This window comes from Corvus moneduloides, chromosome 5 (assembly GCF_009650955.1).
Source record: "Corvus moneduloides isolate bCorMon1 chromosome 5, bCorMon1.pri, whole genome shotgun sequence".
In the NCBI taxonomy this organism is placed as follows: Eukaryota; Metazoa; Chordata; class Aves; order Passeriformes; family Corvidae; genus Corvus; species Corvus moneduloides.
In genome coordinates this window covers 68,899,909-68,919,235 of record NC_045480.1, presented here as the reverse complement: position 1 = coordinate 68,919,235, position 19,327 = coordinate 68,899,909, and the positions used below count along the sequence as shown (strand labels likewise).

General features: G+C 40.2%; 1 long non-coding RNA gene across 1 annotated transcript; it reads left to right on the top strand.

Annotated features, from left to right (window-relative positions):
- Positions 1–384: 384 nt before the first annotated feature.
- On the top strand, positions 385–16,821 carry LOC116444791. The gene is made up of 3 exons (XR_004240503.1): positions 385–605; positions 3,330–3,466; positions 13,307–16,821. It is a non-coding gene; the product is annotated as an uncharacterized LOC116444791 (long non-coding RNA).
- Positions 16,822–19,327: the final 2,506 nt, after the last annotated feature.

The window sequence follows — 19,327 nt, the reverse complement described above, 5'->3', positions numbered from 1 at the left end:
GGAGCTGGCAGAGAAAGCTGATGCTCAGGAGTACACTAAGGACCTTCAGAGGGTTAGCATTTATGGAAAACAAAGCACTTTTTTAGGAGCCTAAATTACACACTAAGCAATGGCCCCAAACTTTTATTACATTCTAGGAAATTAGCAGGAAAAAGAACATAAAATACTCATAGTTATCTGTACTAAATGCTAGACTGGATATTTTATCCTGTCTTTAATGTTGGGGAAAAAAACTGAATGGTCTGAATTACTCTCATTTTTAAAAACTAGAAACACAATCTGGGAAGAAGTTTTTATGCTGTGTTGCTTTTTAGCTGGGTTGTTTCTAAAGAATTAAAAAGAACTATGAATCTCATATTTTGCATTGCATAATGAATGGGTCAATGACTGACCAAACACACATCATTCTGTTCCATTCACAAGATTATGCCATACACAGTCAAGTGGCATTTGTCCAGAAGCTGACATGTCCTTTCATTGCTAAAAACCTTGGTTTGGAATGGAATGGAGTCAAGTACAGGAAGGAAATGATTATGGAAGCTGTAAGAATTTGAGACCTCAGCTATCTTCAGATACAACAAAATATTTCCTCCTGTTATCAGCAGGTATGTAATTACTGATCAGACAAAAATGCCAAGAAATATTTCAAGAAGGTATTTGGCTTCTGGAACCTAAATCTGCCATCAGAGTGCTTGTCAGACATAAGCAGAGCATCACACTGGCATATTTTTTCTTATATGAAGAGAAGTAAAAGAGGTAAATATTTGGAGCTTGGGCTTTTACTGCCTGTTTCAAGGGACCCCAGTGAATGTCTTTACACCCTCAAAAGATCCTTTCTTAAAAGAAATATAGGTTCCAAAGAATGTTGGTAAATTAACTTTTTTTTTTTTCATTTAAGTGGATAAGGTTGTGACAGATACACCTGATTACATTATCAGAGTCCAGGAATTTTAAGATCAGCTCAGCTTCCAGAAAAATTCAAGCTATTCACAAGTTAAAATAATTTTCAAGTGCATCATGTGAAAGGCAGTTAGAACTACAGATGGGATGCTGATACAAAGAATTTTCCAAGTTCACTGGAGAAATTTAAGTGTGGCGCTGATTGTATGTGTTTAGCCTTCACACAATAACAGGGTTTCCTTCAACTGGAAATTATGAAGTCAAGCATAAAACGTTTGCATATCTAAAATGTATTCTAGACTTTAAGCCGCTTCAAATACAGGCATTTTCAAATAAAATTTTAAATTTTGTTCTATGTACTGAATAATTTGCATTCTCTTAGAATGATGTACTGTACACAAGAATATAAAAATAATAACAGCATTTTCTTGCTAGTGAGACAGAACAAACTCTTTTAAGTAAAAATATAGAATATTTACTGCACAGAAAGAAGAAAATATGTTGAGCATGGATAATAGTTATCCATGTTTTCAGTGGAAACCACCTCTTTTCTGAATAGAGCTGGTTGCTATTTTTACCTGCATCCTCATAACTTAAAATGACCTAAAAGAATGTTAAGTGAAAGCCAATTTTAATTAACTGCTATCTGATCAGTTAGTATTTGAGGGGATCAACTCTACATGGAAGTAGTGCAGGGCTAAATCTGCAGAGAGGACATTTCTGGCTAGCACAACACCTCACTTTAAGGCATCCTGCCAGCTAGCAAGGATTTTTGCTCCAAGACTAGGCACATCTCTTCCTTAATGAATGGACCGGAAGAGCTAAGTCAGCTCAGAGTAAAGTGGCTGGAGAGCAGCCGGCTGAGGTCCTCCAGGGAAAACCAGCAAGATGTCAGCTGTATCCCTGAGAGTGAGACATTTAACTCTATTTAGGTTTCTCTGCTGGGAATTAAACATCTCCAAACTGGCTAAAGGGAATCTCAGGCCAATATTCAAAGCATTCACCTGAGTGTGGACCTGTTTTCAAAAGCCATTCTGCTTTAGCTTGAAAACACATTTATCTGTCTTCTGGATTCTTTTCATTAAATTTTAAAACAGTATAGATTGCATATTTTGAGGGATAGGGAGGAGAGTGAGGCTGATCAATCAACTTGATAAAAAGATATTCCTTGGCAGAGCAGAGAATGGTGTCGAGGTCTCAGATGAAACAAATATTTCTGCAGAGAAGTGTTGGTACCTGAGAAACTGCCACGATTTCTGTGGCAATCCAGTAAATCAGTGCAATAAGTATTCAAACACAGCCACATGTATATGGAGACAGAACATCAGGCCAGAGACTTATAAATATAATATTTCTTCATGTATACCATGAAGTAAACTGTCTCAGTATACAGGACAAAACAACAGCAAATACTTCTGCCTTTTCAGGACTAATTTTTGTAAGTAAATCTTCACTTTATCCAGTTTAAAATTTTTAAGACAATGGTCATGAAACCATGACTTTTCAACACTACTGTCAAAGGCTGGAAGTCACTGAGTAGGTCATGCAGATCTGTGTTTCCCTGAGGGCACAGACTGCTTGGTAAATCTGCTTGGTCTTCTCACTTATGGATTGAACTTAAAAAGTCAAAACAAAACAAGAAACCTAACCCCTAAAAACGAGTAGCACTCCTCCTCAGAGGATGCTTGAGGGAGTTATTCCAACTTGTTCTTTCTCCCACTTACCTTCTATAGGAGGAAATATTTATGGAGGAAACAAACTGGAAAAGACCACAAAGATCCTACCACACAGACTTCCTGGTGTTATTCTACAGAGGAAGAGGCAAAAATTCTTTCCTCAAATTCCTTTCCCCATGTAAACAGGGGGAAAAATATTGTCTTTTGTCAACTTTTTGTTTTGCTCATTTGTCATTATCTTCAAAACAATTCTATGAAGATACAATTTTTTAATCTTGACTGGCGTGTTCAATAATAAAAATGATCCTTTGGGTATGCATTTGTAGTATGTGCTGAAAAGTATTGTTTGCTAAGTGGCCTTATCTATAATTCAAAGACTATTTGTGTGCTTTGGAAGATCATTTGGCAAAGTCTGTGTAAGGAAGTAATTTAGTTATTTGGCTGTGTTAAGGATGAAATTAATTTAAGATGAATTAGGACTTCTAGAAAAGTGATATGAAAAGAACCCAACAGCCAAAGTTCTTGGCTTTGGACGAGGTAATTAACCAGTACTGGAAGAGCCGTGGTGAACATGCAGTAGGATATCCATTAGTGGATCTAGAGGAGCAATTTAAGGAGGTATTCACCCGGGTGATCACTTGTAGCCTGTTTCAGTGACAAAATAGATTAATTTAAATCACTGCTTTAGATTATTCAGAGGGAAGAATTCATTTCAGTTTGAGTCCCTCTCTCCTCCCTCTTGTTTCTCCACAGCCATAAAAACGTAGAGGAGATGTTGCAACTCAAGTATCCAAGTGAAGGCAAAGCTCCATCCGAGACTGACTTGGGTTTCAGAAGGTTCAGGTCCACCACATGCACTTAGAGACTGGCTATTGAGACCACACTGGTTGGTAAGTCTTTGCTAAGTGAAGATACAGTTCACAAGCATTTGTTTCGAGTAATTTTCAGAGTAGTGATAAATCTGTGCAATTTTATTTTCAGCTCAACAGGACATCGGATGTTGCTAAGCTGTTTAATGTGTGTAACGTGATACTCTATGATAAAAATGATGCATTAGTGAGCTGAGTGACAAAAAGAGTGTGTCTAAAAAAGATCCTTAAGGATAAGCCAAGATCGTTTGCATTTATTTTAAAGATATCCAAATGGTGTCCTAACTAAAAGTGTTAATAATTACAATGAGCAATAAAACTCTAGAAAGAGTTAAATTTACTAGCAGGCTTTATTCTGCTGCAGTGTTCTGTTTGACACAGTTCCATAATCTCTTCCCTTCAATAAATGTCAGCTACTTTGTTTTATTTTTTAAATTTCTTCAATGTCTTAGCTGTGAGGAGAGACAGAGCATGGAAATTGTCAGGGATATACCACGTTTCGCATTCACATGCTCACGGTTTTCCTTAGAGTGACTGAAAGGTCAGAGAAGATGCTGCAGGAAGACTTTCAAGCAACAATAAATATGGAAGTTGTACCAGAGGGTGGGACTGGTCTTCTGTTTATCTGGTACTAGAGGCACTTTACTGGGCACATGATTTGTAAGCCTTATAAAATGGTGGAACCATAACAGCCTTATCCATCTCCTACCAAGAAATAAGCAGCACTAATAATCTTAAACCTCAATCCAGTTCTAACAGTATTTCCAAGGACTGTTTCAGAAAATATAAACACATTAAAGAATAGCCAGAAACCTAATCTACTCAGCAATCACAGATTTCTCAGTTGTGTGTTGAAGACATAGCAACCCAAATTATCCTTGAAATGACTCTATTTATTTCAAGCCATAAACTTTTCCGAGCTGTATTTTTAGACAACTGCGTACTAGTAGTATGAGGGCTTGTTCCAGACAAGGATTTAACTTGGGTTTATATTAACATATAATTTGTAAAAGTTTGTAATAAACATCCTTCACTGAGACTGGCAGAAACTGTAGGAAGGAAAACACCACCACTAACTTTGCCTACTTGCTTTGATTCAGACCTCATTGTGCGATGTTTGTTGTGAGAGCTCCAAAACTGCACAGAAGTGATGAATTGTTGTGTCACTAAGACCAGAATTTCCAAATCAGCCTCGTCTTTTTAGATTTTGACTTCCAGTATAAATATTCACCAGAGGCTTGGTGCTTGGATCGAGAAGTGTGCTAGCAGGCTTTCATTCAGATAGCAAGAAATATGCAATGCGTAATTCCAGACCTTAGGCCTGAGCTGGCATCGTGTAATGCACTCACTGAAGCTGATGAAATTTTGGGGTGTACAGGAAACACCAGCTGAAGTCTTACAAATAAACGCTTAGTGAATATTTATGTAAATATGATAAACAGAAAAGGAAAGTGCCAGTATGTTCATGCTGGTGGTCAGTCTGAAATTACTGCTCTTCTCAGGCCAGTTTTTATATCCTTTAGAATAATAGGACCATCATTATTTTTCCACTGCTGACATAGTTTCCCGTCTGTTAGTCACACAGACTAAAAGCAGGTCTGTAATCTCAGTTCAGCCACATTTGGAAACTGGTCTTGCTTGTAAAGATGGAAGGAAACCAAGCAGGAACCTACTTCTCTGCAGAAGCATTCAGTTTTTCCATGGTCCCTCTTTTCTCCACGCTGACCAGCTTCTCTGCACTGGGTAAAGTTTCTTCCTTCAAAATACCAGTTTATCATTGATCAGGCTGCATCAATGACTTTGAAAGGGTGTTCTAGAAACTGCTGTGCTGTATTGCACTCTGTGTGTGTTCTGGTTTATTATTATTGAAATCGTGTAGTTGTTCTGGTCAAAATTGCTCATGACATTGTTTAAAACACTGGGCAAATTCATAATGGGAAAATCCATTTCTCTGAAGTGCCAACATTTTAAATAATTTAAAGCTATGCTTCCTGGTCTTCCAAAAGGAAGCTTAATCCCTTATTTATCTGTCCAGGAAGCTACTGTTCAGAGGTGTTGGGCAATCTTGAATTAAGTGGAAAAAAAGTTGTTGGAATGAATTAAAGAAATATTTCTTTATAATAAATGGTGGCATTTTAATAATTAGTAAGAAACCTTGTGTTTATAGATTTTTCATAACATAGCATATAAGTAATGAAAACAGAAGGTTGTTTATTCAGCATATAAAAGTCAATTTTAGAAGAATAACAGATGGCAAGTGCCAGAGCCAGAAGAGAGTGAACATCTTTTAAAAGCCATGTGATCATATAATTGAATGGATTAAACATGAGAATTCACAAAAATTGAGGTGAGTTAGGTTCTGTTCTCATTGACATTTCTGCTTCCCTACATGTGCACACATTTATTAATGCTGGAATTAACAGCATCACAACCATGCATTCACCAAGCCTCAAACTTCAACATGACTTAAAATGATCAGTTCCACATAACAAAGTGTTTATGTGGGGAAACAAAACAGCAGAAATCATTCCAAAGTGCTGAAAAATGATGAGTATTACCTTGTTAACATTTGTTTCATAAGCATGACCAAACCAGTAAAACAGAAGAGTGCCAGGGTGTCAGGAAGAAGAGTGGGAAGATGAGCGGGAAGAAGGGGGAATGACTGACCTTTCCATTATTACAGAGCTCGACAAAGCTGGAAATAGTTCCACCTTCTCTGAGTCGTAGTATCTCAGAAGACAATATTCTCTTAAAGAAACAAATGAATTTTAAAAGTCTGTAGGAACATGCCAAGGACTGTGTGTGCCTATTTATGCCAACCAAACTGCTACTCCTTTGAGGAGTTTCAGCATTCTTGATGCTAGGCACTGCTTTGTTTTAAGTCATCTCCACAATGCTTTTTTCAATCAAATAATTTATTCTGATATGTGTTTTCTATGAGAGGGAGGCTCTGTCACAAGCAGAGCCAGCCAGCTCCCACCTGAAATACACAGGCCACACTTCTGGTGCTTGCTCTTTGATTTGCTTCCTATAGCTACCTAGATACAGAAACAGAACTACCTGCGACCAGCTTTTCCACCTAAGGCCTGGAGCAGATAACTCGGTACATTCAGGGAAATTGAACTGACCAAGAATCATCTGCAGTGTCTTTTCCAAATATAACAGTAGTTAGGCTCTCCATTTTCCCAGAGAGACAATACATACCCATTAAACCTACTCATGTCTTCTGCCACACCACTGGAGATAAAGCAGGCTTTATTGAGGTCACACAGTTGCTCTGTTTCCTCTTTTATGGCAGGTTCCTTTTCTGTGTTAAACTCATATGTAAAAGGGGCAGCTTTCATATGGTTTTGGAGTGTGTGACCAGCCATGTAGTCTCTAAGAAACAGCCAGATTTCTTTTTGTTTTTCTTTTTTTTTTTTTGTTCGGTTTTTTTTTTTTATTTTATTGCTGTAGGTCTTTATTGGGTTGAATATCTTCCTCTCCACAAACACTTTTCTGCCAGAGAAGCAGAAGACAGCTTTCTCTTGCCTTCCTGGAAAGTCCTGCATGGAATAGTCTCCTGTAGCCCACAGGTCTCACAGCAGTAACTCAGTCAAGTGCACAGATTCCACTCTGACCGCTGTGTTTATCACACTGATCTGACAATCTCTTTGGGGAATCTGAGGAGCCTGAATGGCTCAAAATATTATTGATGGGCTGCTGAAGGTCTGCTGACAGTTTCTGTAGAGTCATGAGGGAATTGACTGCGCACTCTCTATTAATCATCCTGTGGCTGAATCTCTCAGCTGATGCTGAAGGCTTCAGCCCTCCATTTAGCAATTTGGTCAAAGACAAGCTGGTGGCAACTGAAAAGTGAGGCCATCTGACTGCTGTATCCAGTGGTAGTTTGTGAAAAATGCTTCAGTGGTCTCAGTCCAAATTTTATGGACAGAACCTTAGTGTCTCCAAAAAATTAATCCAAAATATCTCCCAGTCAAAGGTTCAGGGACAGCCAAGTTTATAAAGATGAGAAGGGTGAACTTGTCTCTTCCCAAGAAGTATTCTCTGTACACCAGCAATGAAATGCAAAGGGGTACATTGATGTTAGCACCACCCATGCTGTCAATAAAGAACTTCTGTCCTCAGAAATACCAAATCAAGTTCATATGGATTTCCCACTCTTCTGAAACCACTTTCCTACCAGGCAGAAGAGATCACAGAATTGAAGAGCATTCCCTCTTTCTCACATCTCTGCAGTCTGTAAGCACTGTGCCTGTCACAACATTCCCAGGAGGTTTCCTTTACCATCCTGTCTCATCTCTGCAAGCAGCTGCTTCTGTTTTGTGTAAGAGTTCTTGGAGTTCTTGCTTTGCTTATCAAACCTAAAGCACCGAAAAGCTGGTAAATAGGTGAGTTCTGTTTGGAAGATGAAATCCCACTGCAGATGGAGAGGTTTGCTTAATCTATAAAGTAATTCTGGAACAGCTATTGCTTTGGCAAAATTCTAAAATGTAACAAAGCTTGATTGTTCTTGGCTCCTCCTAATTTGCTTCCTTTAGGGTTATTGCTGCTCCTAACTCCGCAGATGTTAGTCCCGTTGCTGTTCACAGGAGTTAAATATACACAGATGTATAAGAGGGACTTGATCATTTACTCTCAGTGTTCCAAGGTCAGCTGAAGTCTGGACCTTTTACTTTCTCTATGCTCCACCAAGTGAGAACAAAACTTACGCAACGCTTCCTTGGGGAGCACTGGGCCTGAGGTTTTTACAGTCCACAAGGCTAAAATTCAAATATGAAGCACAGCTGTTTGGACAGGAGTCTTGGACCTCTTTGTTCTGACCTACAGTGACCCACTCAGCCTCACCAACACATGAAACTCTGAAATTCCTGCACAGCTAACGACTGGGATGTGAAAGCTGCCTGGCAGGCTGTGTCCAGTTTAGGGTGCTCTGGGATTTGCAGGTAGAAGGGCTGTTCTTTCCGTTCCTTTCCCCTCACTCACGTTGCTCATACAGGTCATTCCATTCATGTGCAGGTTTGAATCTCTGTCCACCATCCAAACTGCTGACCCAGTGATCCTGTGGCAAATGGTGACATTCCTCCCTTCTGCCAAGGACAGACATTTCTGAGCCCTTGGTAACAGATGAAATAAAAAAGGAAGCAGTATGGCATAAACTAGTCAGTCAGTTTAATTAGAGATAGACCTCCTCTTCTAAATACTTTTTTTTATCCCTCTGGTAGTATTTTGAAGTGTAAAATACGTATTAAAGTGCTACTCAAACCTTCCCTTTGATTTAGCTGCAATTTTAAAAATATTTAGAATATCAGCAATGAGTGACTTTGCAGAACCAAGACAGGATATGCTGGATTAATAACTAAATGTTAAATAAGTAGTTAAATGGACTGGCAGTGGCCATTGAGGCTTGGATGAGGTGGAGGCTGCTTGGCCTTTTCTTGGAGTCAATGATAGATCATCTTACACCTCCTTACATTTAGAACTCAATTCTAAATCATCCAATAATCCAATTCAATGTAATCTTCTTTACAAAAATTATATCTATTTTCTATATTAATGCCTAATCACAACAAGATAAGGAGTATGTTGATCTGTTCTGAGTGTCTGACCTTTCACATCCATTTTGCTGTTGTAAAGCATGTGTACTGCAATGGAAAGACTGTGGAAAAACCCACAGTTTTTTATGCAGTGATATAATGAACATCTTTGTGCGTCCAAGATAATAGGAATTCCAACATTTGTGCTGAGAATAAAATACATCAAGCACAGACTGAGTAAATCCTGGGTTTTTTTAATACAGCAGTAATTTTGACTGCATCTTTGGCTGGGTATGACATGGAAACTGGTGATTGTTTATGCTTTGCTCCTTTTTTTTTTTTGGGTCTGCATTAAAATCCCACACGAGAAACAAATTTTTTGTCTGGGAACAAACTGTTACTTTTTTGAGGACAGAGTTCTAATGACTTGGGGAGTACGTCTGCTTCTTTTCAGCTGGGAAAACGCAAGGAGTATAAAATCCAGATGGACAGCACATGATGCTGGAACCAGCCCTGGCCAATCAGCCACATCACATTGATTAAAGGAAACCTATAAGAAATCAAGTAAAAATCCAAACACCAGGGAATGAGAGAGAAAACTGGCTGCACTGTGGGGTTTCATCACAGCTCTGGCCTCCCCACACCTCACTGAATGTTAACCTGTATTTAATATTCATTAAGGTGTAGGGAGGCAGGCAGGCCTTGCAGAGGGATGGAGAGGCATCTGGAATCCCTATGGATAACTGCAGGAATGCTTATTCTTCTTCGTTTATTCTTTTGAGTGTGTGCTCTCTCCCTCTTCCTCTCTTTGTGTCCCTTTGTGTAATAAAGCTCCTCTAGTCATATAAAGTAAGTCATCTGGAATCATGCAACTCCTTCTGCCAGGAAACTGGAAAAGGTCCTCTCCTGCGTAGAGAGAAAAATAGGGACTCTTTGCAACCACCGAGAAATTACAGAAATACAGCATTTGTCTTTGGGTTACATTTACATAGCAAAGTGCTGTGGCAAATAATTGTGCTTCTCACTGTTAAAAAAATCTCCTTTCATCCTGTCCAAGGTGTTATGTTTATTTAAAAGTTGAAAAAAAATAATTTGCATATTTTAAAATAACATGAAGCCTGCAAAATACATTAGAAGGCCTCAGTGTCAAAGTTGCTTTCTGTGCCAACGGGTGCAGAGAAGGAAGAGGAAATAAATAGAGAGGAGCATCTTTTACAGCCACATGGCTAGTGAAATTTTGTATTTATTCTTTGGGGAAAGGGCAGAGTAGCTGCTGGTTGGATAGGAGCCGGCAGTGTTTTTATTGGCAGGCGAGCCTGAGTGGCTGAAAGGTGGCCATTAACACCCTGACACGAAGTGCTGACAGGGCGATTATAAGATTAACACCCTGTGTTATATTAACAGTGTCAAAACCTCCCCTCACCTGTCAGGGAAGAATAATGGCACGAAGGAAAACATTATAGACAAACGGAGATTTTAACCTGAAAACACCACACAGGCACTCTTTCAAATGGGTGTAAATATCGGAGTGACCTACGAAAGCCCAAGAAAATGAAAGGATTTGTTTCAAGTCAATTTTAAATTGTAGTTTCACAGGTGTGCTTGGCCACTTGCCTGGCCATTTTTATTCTACAATTGCCCCCCTTCCAGTGTAGGTGCATACATTTAAATTATGTTTTATGTTGTAAGCAATGATGCTATGTGTCCTGTATGTTTGTCTGTAAGGTCCATAGATAAAAGGCGTAGCATATATTCTTTATATATAATTCAGTTTCCAAACAAGATCAAGGCAGAGTCAAGGCATCCAAAAGGCCAGAAAATGCTTATATGTTGCATAAGAAAAGTTCAGCTGCTGTAAGTCAGATTTTGGGGGTTTTCAGAGAGTTGCAGTGCCAAGAGATGATGAGAGTTTAAATGTTGTTGAAACTCCTTCACAAAATGGATGTAATTGACTTACGACTTGTCACAAATTGCTAAAGCACCAACTGAAAAGTTCAAATGTCTCGGAAGCAGATCCAACAGAAACATTTAATAACTAAACAAGGATAAAGGATGGATTTATGAGAGCTGTTTGGTTTGGGGGCAGTTGGACGACAATGCAAAACATTCACAAACATTTTCAGAGCTTCTCTTACGCTCTGCAGAAAGCGGAGTATTTATTATAGCAACTGATGAGAATTGCCAAAGGTAGGGAGTTTCCAATAAACAGGATTCTAGTTTTAGGAACAACCTGTTTAATTATTTGTATGTGTAATTTTTATTGCAGCATCTGCTTTGGCTGACACGAAGGTCTCCAGGGCAATTCTGAACTTTCAAGTCATCTATAGAATCGAGTGTTTTCATCTACATATCTTTCATACTTCAAAAAATGGAAAATATGACATAATTCAGAGAAAATTATGTTTAATCATGTTTTATTAATGATATTCAGGCAGTTTTCCATGCTGACAAGAGCCTCAGCATATTTTCTGAAATGTCAGAAATGCCTTTAGAGATTTTTGGCATTTCAGAAGATTTCTTTTTCAAAACAAGGAAGAGTCAAGACACACTATCAAGATAGTAGGGTATTCAGTGGTCTAATTTATAATAAGATCAGGTGGCCACTAAAAAGACACTCAGACAATGAGATCTTGCATACAGGACAGTTTTCAGGGATTTTAAGTAATATATGAAGGTGTTGTTTGCCAAGTGAATGACACAGATTTGAGCTAAGAAACACTCAACTCTGTTTTAGCTGCTCAGCAAAGATGTCGTTCACCGTGCTTTGTTCTACTTTTCTTAGCAGGCTTAAGGCACTTTTTGAGAACCCTGTGTTGCATTTATCTACCCCTCCTGTTTCATAGGAAAGGGAGGATTGTGCAGCTCTCCTGTCCTCTTTGCTGAATGAGACAGACGAGCCCTTCGAGTCCTGCTTCTGCCAGGTAGCACTGAGAGGGAATTTTGGGCTTGGTGGTGCTAAAATCAGTGATCAGTGCACGCCACAGATTTGCTGTCTCTGAGCTCTGAATGGGAGCAGAGCAACAGGCTGGATCTGCTAATCCTGATCCCTTCCTTTTTGCACATCTTGGGTGTGACAAGGAGAGAAGATGCGTCACACTCTGCCCCAGCCCAAGACCTCCTGTCACAGCTGCAAATCAAATCAAATAAAATCAAATCCCTTTGGCAAAGCTGAGGTGGCAGTCAACAACAAAAAAAGCACCACAACACAATGAAAGCCACCAAATTGTTTATAAACTATGAAATCATGTGTGGACATGAAAGTGGGAGGGGAACTACCTAGAGCATTATTTACAAAGGGGCAAAGACAAAAGATGACCTTCTGTGACCACTGAAGGGATAACTTCATCAGGAAATATTTGTGCCAGAACATGACTCCAGCATGTCAATCATGCTGAAGTGCTGGGAAATTTACTGTAGCCATTTGCAAGGGGTTTTGAGTGAACAAGGTGGGGTTTTTTGCTTTGGTTTGTGTTTGGTTTTGTTTGGTTTTTTTGGTGTTTTTTTTGTTTATCTGATGCCTTTACTCACTGAGAAGAAAATGAATATACACTCCTGAGATAAGATTCATGGTCCTGCCACCTCTATGCAGACCAGTCAAAGAAAAAACTCATTTTAAAATAATCTGTGTAACCATGTGCTGCTTTAGTGTAGTGTGACAAGCAGTAAATCATCTTAGTGCCTTTTTTTTTAAAATAAAAGCAATGTACAGTGCTTTTGCCTGAGACAAACTGCTGAGTGACTTAAACCCCACCTACATTAAACCCAAAATTCCTCCTCCTCCAGAAACAGCACGTCTGTATTGTCAGTGCACAGAAATCACATCTTCTGTAATCCCTGCATTATCTGTGATGTGAGGTGTGCATTCCCAGATAAAATATGGGCTTATTTTCCATGTTCTGGTTTTCCCAGAGAGGCAACACGTTACACAGTGTCCAATGAAAGGATTTAATTAATGCTGATTTAAATTTTAGAAAGTAAAATGCAAAACTTTGTCCTATAAATGTCAGCCTGCCTGGTGCAAGGGCACCTATGAGCATCCAGGAGAGAGTGGGAGGAGGTGGAGCAGAGCCCAGAGACAAACAGCATTTTAACACGGACAGCTGCTCTCTGCCTCTGTGTCTTTTCATCTGCACAGCTTTGCCTTCCTAAACAGATGGCTGGGGAATGATGGATTTTCAAGGCATTTATAGCATAGTATACACAAAACAATTCTTTTCCATCTCTTTCAAAAATACTTCAGGGCACAAAATATTTAGAGGTTTTTTTTTATATATATAATTGCTTGAGATGGGTCAATTTCATTTTTTTCCTCTTTACTTTCCAGGCTATTTTAAGTACATCAACAGATTACTCCTGCTACCTTTTTTAGACCCAAAACCCCCCCAAATTCTTGTATATATCAGTGACACCATGATGAAACTGCAATAGGAACACCAAGCAGAAGAGTTCCTGCTTAGACTATTGCAGCTTGGAAATGGGTCAAGCTCTGGACAGGGTATTGAGGGATTACTACTGCCAGCAGCTGACTTTTCCCCTATAACCCTCACAGATCCAGAGTGGGAAGTTTACATCATCAACATCCTCCAAGGATCACGGATGAAATTCAAGCCTTGCCCATGGGGTTGCTTGGTGGCACTGCTCTACTGACGCCCACCACAGCATGATACAAGCCCCAAAGACTTTCCCATTCCCACTCCAACATCTCTGTGTTGGATAGTGGACAAAATACTTCCATGTTTGAGGAAAGGAACAAAGTAAAATGTGCAGGGCAGCTCTGTTGGCTCCGTTGCCATTGTTGCTGTTTGTTTATTGTGATCTGTCAGGATTGATGGGTGTCTAGAACAAAACAAGCCCTGGTTTTGAAAGGTTGCTTAATGAAAGAAGTTTCAACTTTATTCTGTGCCTTCATGCAACCAGAGGTTCTGTTTATTTAGAAAGCTAACATTTATACAGATTATGCACTCGCCATGGTTCCGTGCCAAAAAACACATGACTGAAATGGGTCTTTCCATCACTCTCTCAGTGTTGACCTGTGATTGTTTTTACAGGAATTGGATCCTTTAAGCAATAGCCTCTGGTAGAGTAAGGGGGAAAGCACAGCACCTTGTGCAATGATTTGCAAATGGTGGCTTGGGCAAAAGGGTGCATTCGGATCACTCAACTGTCCTGAGTACCCCAAATAGTGGTTGATTAAAATAACAACCAGTGAGGGTGGGAATGGTGGTCAAGCAAAGCTGGATGATGGGGGAGAAGGCCATCAGTTACAGAAGTCAAATTTTTCTGCAATTTGACACTTTTGATTGATTAAGCCCTCCAAAAACTGTTCAAAGTATTAAAAACAGTAAAATAAGAATAATTAGAGGTGGCAAATTGAACTTGAAAAGTCACTGAGTAATGATTCAAGCTGTAAATTTGCATGTGCTCCTCATTATTCTGCTCTTGAAAGTGTTAGAAATGTTTCCTAATGAGCAGGGTCCTAGGAAAGAACTGGTCACCTCATGTTTGTATGTGAGCACATATTTAGAGCCCTTTAAAAATCTACTCACAGAAAAAGTGGAAAATTACGATGCTCAGAAGGATCTATCTGGCCACATCCTTTGTAACAACACATTATTTTGAGGAGTGAATATGCAGCCTGACAAATGCCCTCTTTATCAGTCAGTGGGGAGAAATGGTAACAAGGCATGTGGTTAGAGAGTGCTGGAAAGCTCTTGACTTTTCTCAGTGGAATATCTTTCCTGGGAGACAATGACTTTCCTACAGAACTCTTCTCAGAATTAAGGATGTATGAAAAAAGAATCATTTTTCTTCTTTCCAGTATTTTTCCAGCTGAGAAACAGTGACAAAGCTTAAGGATGTGATTTTTCTCCCCCCTCCACATTCTCACACTTTCTAAATGTTTTCCAACTGGAAAAACAGCCACTGTTACTTTGTGCTCTTTCCTGCCTTTGGAAAGAAAGTAGTTTTAAAGGACAGGAAAGCCTTGTTTGAAAACAGTGCTAGTATTTCTCTGTTCTGAACTATTTTTGGAGACAAGAGTAGAATCGAATTATTTTTCTTTTCATAACTATGAAATGAAAAATTCACCACTGCGGAAAACATCCTCCTCTGAACCATCCTCCCCGAAGCGTGTTTTTAACTTGCAGTTATTTTTCACTCACCTTTATCTGGCACTCTTTAGTTTGGCCAAGCCTATCTTACAGAGACACAGTCTCCTGACAGATTTTTTGGTGTTTTCCTTTAAATAGACATCTGTGGGCTGATACGCATCAGCCAAGTGTTCATTAAAAAGGATTAAGCATGGTTAAGCGCTGCGGCGCCATCAAAGAAAGGGAGGCTAAACACCAGGCACCTTCCCTCCACTGATGGTGCCAACCCAAGCATCCTAAATTGGGGGCTTTCTGCCTCCCATACATCAGCAAACCTAAAACTTTTCATAATACAGCACAAATTACCACTTCAGCAAGTGAGTAAATAATCACTGTTGACTTCTCTCCTGCACAACATTTACCTCAGAGTTGTGTGTTGGTGGCATGAAATGTGCTGTGACTTGAGGGCAGGAGGGCCAGGAGCGGTCAGTTGGCTCTTCCCCCCATCAGCCTTTCCTGTATTTCCCCAAGGCAAGATTTAGGTGCCTAAATTTCTTTTTTTCATTCCTTTATCAATGGCTGTACGTGTTGTGGACCCACAGCGGCCTCAACTCCCTTGGCACAGGCCTTGGGGCCACTGCTGGAGGTAGATGAGCTTCACTCCTGCTAGGGGAGGTCTCACAGTGTGGGGAAGACACCCCAGGCCCAAATGAGAGGGAGAAAAGTGTGACCTGGAAAGACAGCAGGGATTCCTTTCCTTTCATGTCCTGTGCTTTCATTTTCATCAAGGAGGAGGAAATTGGAGACTCATTTCTTTGAGTAGGTTCTCCCCATTTCAGAGACAGAAGAAGAAAATGCTCAGTAACAGCAGGATCTGGGGGTGGGTGAACCTGCTCTGTGTCTTTGCAGAACATGCACAACTATCCCAAAGTAAGGAAAATGTTGCACTTTAATATTTATTGCTGAGCTGCCCCATTTCATCAGGTCACTCTTTTCCACTCTGATATCTAAGTGCTGCAATTACCTGGCATGCTGCTGTAAATGAAGATTTCTCTTGAAAAAAGAGGACAGGAGGCTCCAAACTGTCACTATATTTCCTACAATCCTACAAAGTTTACTGAAGTGGTTGGAGGGTTTAGCACACTGTCATCCTGTAATTACATGTTGTGTCTGAAGACTTATATTAAAGCTGGGGATGGAAGACTTAGCTGAAATGTGTAAGACTCTCTTTATTCAGAAAAATCTGCCTGGAAATCTCATAAGAAAAGGCTTTCCTGTGAGATTTTCTATACTTCCTACTTGAAGAGAGGCTGGAAACTTGAGAAGAGTCATTCTGTTCCAGCTAAAGTGGGTAGGTGCCAAGGGTTTAGGACGCTGGGGGAGAGGCAAGGGGAGGAAAAGGGAGTTATACATTTTTTTCAGAAATTTGGGTCCATCTTGAGTTTTTTTGGAAGAAGCTAGTACTCACTTTTGTTTTGTCTGAACAAATTTCTTCCCTTCTATTTTGTCTAAATCACCTGGCTGAAGTACAGCCTGAGCCTGGCTTGCCTGAGAAGCCACATTGGATCAATAGGTCTGTTCACAAAGCCTAAATTGCAGTCTGTTTGTGAATCCCTGCAAGAGCTAATGTACTCCATGCACCTCTGCCAGGCACATGGAACTTCTTCCATGCTGCACACAGGACCAGCTCAGCCCACGTTGCTGGAGATGAGCTTGTGCCTGGCTTGACCCAAATCCAGAGCTGAGCTGTGCTTGCAGGATAGTCTTTGGTCCAGGAACATCAGTCAATATGAGCTTGTTTTGATGTGAGGCACTCCATTTTCCAAAAGAACAGGCTTCATTTCACTTTGCCAGTGCTGTTTAAGACGTCTGCATTTCAGTTTTCAAAGTGCTTGAGGTATCCGTCACAGCTGATAACCTCTTCACAGCTTGGAAACTTATGACCTGAAATTGGTTATGGAACGGGAGACCACAGGAAAATCTTAAGCAGAAATCAGGGCATAAAAAGAAAAGCACCTGGCAAATTCTTTACCTATTTTCACCCCTGAAGAATAAAATGCACATGCATAGAGAGGAGGGACCGGAGGGACAAACCACAGTCCCTTCAGAGGTACACAAAGCCTCAAATGCCAGCCTGGCAGGTGAAAGACACACCTGTCCCCACCCCAAAAAGTGGCATCAGCAAGATGGCAGCAAAAACATGATTTGTAAGAAAAATCCATCAGATTTTTGTTCGGCTTCATCCTGTAAATGGCACACAAAATGACTTGTGCCACTGATTTGCTGCCACCCTTCTCCGTAGCACCATGGGTGGTGCAATTTTCAGGTGCCTGTATTGAAATAAGGCAGAATTAAGATTTTTTTTCAATCCCTCAAATATTTTCTCTCTTGAAACCAGTTCCTGCCACAGCCAAGGCTCTTCCAGGAGAGTAGCTCTGTCCTATACTGTGCTACCAAGAATAAACACTCTGTGAGCATAAGTGCCAAAAGAGAGAAAAAAAATTCCTCCCTTTCATTTTTTTCTTTCCTTGCAAGGCCCAACATGCTGTCTTTGGACAGATTTCAATCCTGCTTTAATTCATTAAAAAAGTGAAACAAAATCACCATTTACATCCTTGACAGCTGGCAGGTTTTATGTGTTCTTACTGCTCCTGCCAAGTCAAAAAAAAAAAAAAAAAAAGTGTTCATTCAGCTCTGTCATGGATCTTTGGAGTGCTGCAAGTGTGAGAGATGTCAAAATGTACTCATAACAATGACATACAGTACCTGAAGGCAGGAACGTATTATGCTAATGTACTGGTGTAAAGGAAGTTACAATTCTCCTTTTCACTTAAAAAACAAAACAATACAGACCAACAAAAAGCTCCATGACAACATCAGAAAACATACCATTCCTGAAAGAGGCAGAATTTTGCTTTCCTCAAAGCCATCTGACATGTTCCAAGAGCTTTCTGTTCACCAGATTGCATTCTAGTCTATACTAGGGGGCATAAAAAAAAAAGAAAGAAAAAGAAAAAGGCAAAAATCTGGTGGCTCATTAGCATTTCTTGATTCCTGTTGCTCCCGTGAGGTGAGAATGGTTGTGCAGTTCAGGTGCTGGGATGGGCTGCCAAAGTGCTACAGGCAAATCCTGCCGCTGCAGACCTGGGGAACTCGACTCTTCCCTACTGGTATCAGGTCCATGGAATGTTGGAGTTCACAGTCCCTACGTGGTTGTATTTGCAACATGCCACAAACAGGGGAAATGGAAATATTATAGTGGTTGCAAGGCAGTGATAATAGTGCCCTGCAGCTGCTTTGGTAGAAACAGGAGCAGAAATACCACTTGGATTTTGAGGGGGGCAAAGATAAACTAGGAATTGGCACTGCTGATGTTGCATTTCCTTGCCTGGCTGGCCATCCCAAGGAAATGCAAATGTGAGTTACATCCACCTAAGCACAAGTGTAAGAGGCGAAACTTCCCATTTCCACCCTGCACAGCTGTTTCTATGAGAGAGAAGCCCTTTTGGAGAAAACAAGAAGCACCCCATGGTATAATTACAAGCCATGAGCACACCCCTGCTGCCATCTCCAGAGGCATTTGGAAGGAGCTGCCGCAGCCTTGAGAGCTGAGTCCTCACTCAGGAAGGACAGATGCCAGATCATTATTCCTGGCTTTAAGGTAGAAAACACCTTATGGGCATAAGATGCTATTTACTGCCTGCAGTACATTTCAAAGAACAGCTATCTTGTCAATCACACGCTCTTTGTGTTGCTTGACTAGGTCATTTTCGTTTTGCCGTGGTGAGTTATTTTGGAATCAGTGTTATTCTTGCGATCAGCTATCCCTTATCTACGGTGGTGAGAATAGCTTGGGGTTGTGACTTAAAGACCACAAGTATGACTAGTCTTGGCTCCGAACCTTGGAGACCCATAGGCACAGTCTTTTCTTACAGAATGCAATCACTGTGGCATGCACACAGCCCTGAGCTATTTCACTTATTAAGCCAACAACTGCTTAAAATGGCAAAGCTGCTCTTGGAAAAATCAACTTGCTGCTTTTTGCCTGTACAAGATCCCTTTTGATACACATAAATTTTTAGAAAATCTAAGCCTGGGGCAATTGTCTACCTTTGAGATGCAGTTACAGCAAGATAATGAGGAGAATTTCAGTTACATAGCTGTGCTCATCTTCACCCGCACTGTTGTGGATGCAACAGGCAGAAATGATTTGTTCTCCACCAGAGTTACTTTAAAAAAACCTACACCAGTGGAAA